Genomic DNA, 5,711 nt, shown 5'->3' on the forward strand with positions numbered 1-5,711 from the left:
AGCAGGTGCTGCCGCCTCAGGAGGGAAGGCCCAGGCCCCCCTACCCCACAGGGGCCCAGCTCGCCCCTCAACCCTGAAACGGGCGGGGAGGCTGTGCCAGGAGCCAGAGTGAGGCCACAGCTGCTTTTTTGCTCTGGAAGCTCATGTGGCCACAAGTGGATCAGGGGCCCCAGAGAAGCTCCTGGCTGGCCCCGGGGGCAGCGCGGGGGTGCCGCTTGAGGTTGCCATAAGCCAGCAGGGACCTGGCCCGGGACTTGGGAAGCCCATGGAGGCCACAAGAGCTTCCAGAGAAAGAAAAGCAGCTGCGGGCCCAATCCAGCTCATGGTGCAACCTCCCCGTCTGTCCCAGGGCCAGGGGGCAAGCTGCCGGTGGGCCACTGGGCCCCTGCAGGGCAGAAGAGGCTGGGCCTTCCACCTGGTGCAGTGGTGCCTGCCGGGGCCACCTGTGGCGCGGGGCAGCTGGGCTGTTGCCGCCCCAAGCACAGGTATGTGATATAACTTCTGTGCTGCCACCCTGCACTTCCTACACCCCAGCCTGCATCCTCATTGGCCTATGCTGCCTGTAGCGGCTCTGGACGCCCCCTGTACTGCCCCCCAGGCCTGACAGGCCCTTCCCCGGTGGCCCCTGGCCTCCTGGCTGTGGCAGGAGCTAACAGAGCACAAATGCAACTGCAAGGCTTGGGGCAGCAAGGGCCTGGCTGCCTCCCCCGCCCCCATGGCCAGCCCCGGGGCACAGCGCCACATCAGGGGGGAAAGCCTGGCCCCCACCACACACCAGGGGCCTGGTGGCCCGCCGGCAGCTCTGTCCCTAGTCCCAGGACGGGTAGAGAAGCTCCTCCAAGAGCAGGATTAGCCCTTTAGATGCTTTTGCGTTCCGGAGGCTCCTGCAGCTGCCAGGAACTCAGGGGCCATCCAGAAAGGGCAAGGCCAGCCCAGGGGACAGCACAGGGGTGCGGCTGAAGCGACTGGGAGTGGCACAAGCTGGTGGGGATCTGGCACGGGGTGGAAGAAGCTCAGGGAGGCTCCCCCAAAGTTAGATCTGAGCAGCTGCACCAGCGCACTCGGGCTCTGGGCTATTGCAGAGGGGGTGGGTGCTGCGTAGGGCACTCCCATGCACACCCCACATCCCCTCAAACCCTTCCCACAAACCCCACAGCCACACCCTCTTCCACATACAGTCACACATCCTACAAATACCATGCACACACACATCCACAGCTCCCCACAAACCCCACATCCACCCACCCACCCATACCCCTGACACTCCTGCATACCCCACACACTATACAAGAGTAAGACTGCATTTTGAGCTATTATGCATTCACCTCTACATATACAGCACAAACACACACAAATCCAGACAAAATATTTTTTTTTTAAATTGAATTAAAATATATTATTATGGGTATTTGATTTTTCATACATAATTTGGGTTTTTTTCTGGTTCTGAGATAGCAAACCCTCTTCCCTGAAGGAGTACTTCCAGGGGCAAGAGGAGGGACTTCTGTTGGCAAAAGTCAGAGGTTACAGGCAGGACTTCTGGTCCCAAGATGGTGGCCAGGGGCGGGGCACCTATCAAGGGGCGGAGCTTGGCAAAACTTGGTAGGTGCCCCTCTATTCAAAATAATTGCCCACCCCTGACTTACGGAGAATTAAACTGAAGTGAACCCCCGTGGCGTGTACATACAGCCGTTGTTCCTTGTGGCACATTAACAGAGGTTGAGTTCTGCAGGTAAATATCTACTAGTAGAAACCTTGTGCTAACATCAAATTAGAGGTTTTGTCAGACAATTAAGATAGCAGGCCTTCCTGCCATTGGTGAGTTAATGTGTTTTTAATCACGTATCACCTTTAGTCTGCATCATATTAAAGTAAAATTCAGTCCTACGTTCAGTATCACCAAACCTGCCCATTAAAATTGAATCTCTTCCCTTCCAAAGCTCCTTTCCCTTCTCCACATTTTGCCCAAATTCATAAGATGGTAAAAAAATAATAAACCTTGGGGATTTTTGCTTTGCTTCTTAGTTTCTGATCCTTTCTTGTGAGTCTACACTCACTTCACATTTCCAAGCTATTACATAGCTTCAAAGTTGTTAGGGCCTGAAAGTGATCTTACAGATCATAGGGTTCAGCCTCCCTGCACTTGGGCAGGAAAGACTGCTGGGGTCAGATGACCCCAGCAAGGTGGGTGTCAAGACACGTTCTGCAGATTGCCAAGATGGGTGACTGTATCACCTCTGGGGAGAGCCTGTTCCAAACCCTCGGCACTCGACTTGTAAAGAAGTTTTTCCTTATGTCCAGCCTGAAGCGATCTTCAATCAGTTTGTGCCCATTGTTTCTTGTCCTCTCCTAGGGGCACCTTGGTGAACAGAGACTCCCTCAGGCCCTGATGTATGCTCCTAATATACTTATAGGCTGCCACCCAGGCCCTTCTGAGTCTTCTCTTCTCCAGGTTGAACAGTCCCAAATCTTTCAACCTCTCCTCATATGACCTGGTCTCCAGGCCCTGACACTTAAATAATGTTTTAAAAATGAAAACTGGGATTTTATTGTAATCCCCTGACTCTGGAAGCTTGAACAGTAAAGGCAGCACCAAATAGCATGAGACATGAAATTGTGGCCTTCACATATAAAATGTCAGTGAAAATATTCCCAGCTTTCCCCATCTATATGATAGAGGCTCACATAGTACTGCTGGTGGTACCACCACCATATTCTATTAGGTATGTTAGGAGAGGATGACAACATGATTATATATCAGATCTCAGCAGCACTGATAGATGAGACATGGCAAAGCAAGCTTCTCCCTTCCCTGCCCTTCCTGCCACCACCACTACCTGCTACTTACTCTGATCTATGATTTCTCAGTCTTAATAGAATGCTGAGCAGGGCTGCAGCCTTTTCTCCCATAGGAGGCTAGTGCTCATACTAACACATCAGTTCTGAATTGGGAAGGAGCTATGCCACTGTAAGGCATAACTGTAGTAGGGGAAGCCCAGGAGACCCCCACACATGCATCACTCGGAGATCACAAGAGCTCTGCAGCCCAGAGCAAGTAGAAATTGCTCAGCAGCAACAGATTGAAGCAAAGTTTAACAAACATCTTGTTTATAGAAGAGGACTGAAGAGCTAAGACAGATTTATGGAGGGAATAGGATGACAGAAAGGGGAGTTCTGGCTCATCAGTTAGTGTCTATAATGTATGGAGTTGTGTTTGAGGTCCCCAGATTGCTGTGCAGCGTGGACGGTGTTTGGTTTTCCCATACTTTTGGGCTTTGCTGGTTACCGCATGGGACCAGGAAGGAGATTTTTTTCCCCCCCTCTGTTTGCTTCAGATGTCAGGATTTTTGGGGTTTTGCGGGTGTGTTTTTTCACCTTCTGAAATGTTGGGTGGTGGCTACAGCCAATTCTGGGCATTTTGACTGGGATGTGCTGATGCTTCTGCTGGGAGAGGTTCCTGGATAGAGGCCCACTCCTCTGCTCAGATTCAGACTTTCTGGCACTGGATTTATGACCCAGATACCTTGTTCCAGGCAGACCCAAACCTTCAGACTGACCATGACTTCCCTACTTGATAATAGGCAATTTTATTGATACACAGTGATAGCAGATAAGAATAAAGCAGGCAAGGCAAACAATGTTATATCTACTGGTCCTATGGCCGTCACAGAGGGAAGGTATGTCTGACCAGTATGCGAGCTTCACCCTAAGGTTCTTTCTTGAATGTCAGGTATCAGCAACCCGGAGGTCGAGGACCAAGGGCCTCCCCCACACCCCAGTGGGGTGGGTGAGACAGGCTGGTGGGGTGCCCTCTGTCTGTGGTGGCCTTGGATTCCCCCAGCAAGACTAATTGCCACATTGGAATCAGGAAGGAATTTTACCAATTTTTACCACACTGTCAGATCACATTGTGGACTGTGGGAGCTTTTGCCTTCCCCTCTAGTTGGGGACATTATTTTCTTCCTTGGATCTCTCAAGTGTAATTTAACAAACTACTACTTGTTCATGCCATAGCAGGACATTGACAGTCCCCTCACCCCTCTTCTTTACTTGTGACCATTTGGGGTATCCTTTATGTTTTGGGGCTTTGGCTGTAGTAGTTGTACAACAGGGTTTTTGTGTAGCTTTGGAATAATCTAAATCAGTGGTGCTCAACCTTCTGCTCCCATGGGCTGGATGAGTGGTTCAGAGCTAGCTATGAGCACATTTGGTCCATGGGCCAGATTCAGCATGAGGTTGGTGCAGAAGCTTGGTCCACAGGTGGAATCCACCATGTTGGCCTGGCTCAGTGTGCCAGATCCGGTTGTGAAACAACCTTGCATGTTGATCCAGTCCCATGCACCAGATGTAGCTACGGCCCAGCCCCACATGCCAGCCCGGTCCTGCACCCCGGATCTGGCTGCAGCCCGAGCCCGTGTGCTAGTGCTATCTGGTGCATGGGACTATGTCATCTGGCCCATAGAGCTCCCTACAGGTCCAGAAATTTGACAGTGAGGGAGCCATGGCACTTAATGCTGCCACAGCTCCCTCACCACCAAGTTTATGGACCCATGGGAAACCCCACAGGCCAGGCTACATGGCCCCATGGGCTGGATTTGGCCCACAGGATGGAGGTTGAGAACCCCTGGGCTAGATGGACACTTGTATAGAATGGTTTAGATAGGAATGATCCTGCCTGGGGCAGAGGGTTGAACTAGATGATCTTCTGAAGTCCTTTCCAGCCCTACTTTTATAAGATGCTAATTCAGACACATCCATGCTAAGGTTGTACCTGTATAACTGTACAGTATATGTTAGTATAACGGTAATGCCACCTCACCAAGATGGTTACAGCTGTGTAGAGGCTATATGTTGAGCCACTTCCTTTGTGTGGGTATGTAAGAAAGTCAACTGTGAATGGCTGCCTGGAGAGTACCTTTAAGCATCTTTCCACCAAGAGCAGAGCTGTCTCTGACTACACTGCTATTTTTATAAACAAACATATTGCCTAATATTGCCCATCAAGGTAGAGCCCTGCCCTTGTGGATTTGATTGGGCCAGAGAGTGGGGGCAAATCAAAGTCCCTAGATTTTTCTTGCTTCAGCCCTTTATCAGTGAAATTACTATCAAATTTGTATTTTGCCTTGATGAACTGTGACCTATCTAAACAGAAAACGTGGTAAACTATGGCAAAGTGAAGAGGTTTGCAGAGGCTTCTTTATATTGGTGTATGCATTGCGAGATATGAAGTCAGCTACAGGAGACAGGGAAGATCTCATTTGCTTTTTTGCTCCTGGATTTAGAACAGGGGTGGGCAATTATTTTGGCTGGAGGGCCACTTAATGATTTTTGGTGAGCTGTTAAGGGCCCTGGCCGCCATCTTGGGACTGAAAGTCCTGCCTATAACCCCTGACCTTTGCAACCGGAAGTCCATCCCCTTGCTCCAAGAAGTACTCCTTTTGGGAGGGGGTGGGGTTGTCATGTTGGAACTAGAAAAAAAATTATGTACCCAGAATCAAACATCTACTATAACATATTTTAATTTTATTTAAAAAAATATTTTGTCCTGATCTGTGTGTGTTTGCATAACGTATGTAGAGGTGACTGCATAATAGCTCAAAATGAAGTCCTACTCTTGTATATTGGGATGGGGTGGTGTGGGTAGGTGGGTATAGGGTTTGTGGGGGAATGTGGGTGTATGTGGGGTGTGGAGGAGGGTGTGTGTGGATGTT

This window comes from Alligator sinensis, unplaced genomic scaffold (assembly GCF_000455745.1).
Source record: "Alligator sinensis unplaced genomic scaffold, ASM45574v1 scaffold803_1, whole genome shotgun sequence".
NCBI classification, from domain to species: Eukaryota; Metazoa; Chordata; order Crocodylia; family Alligatoridae; genus Alligator; species Alligator sinensis.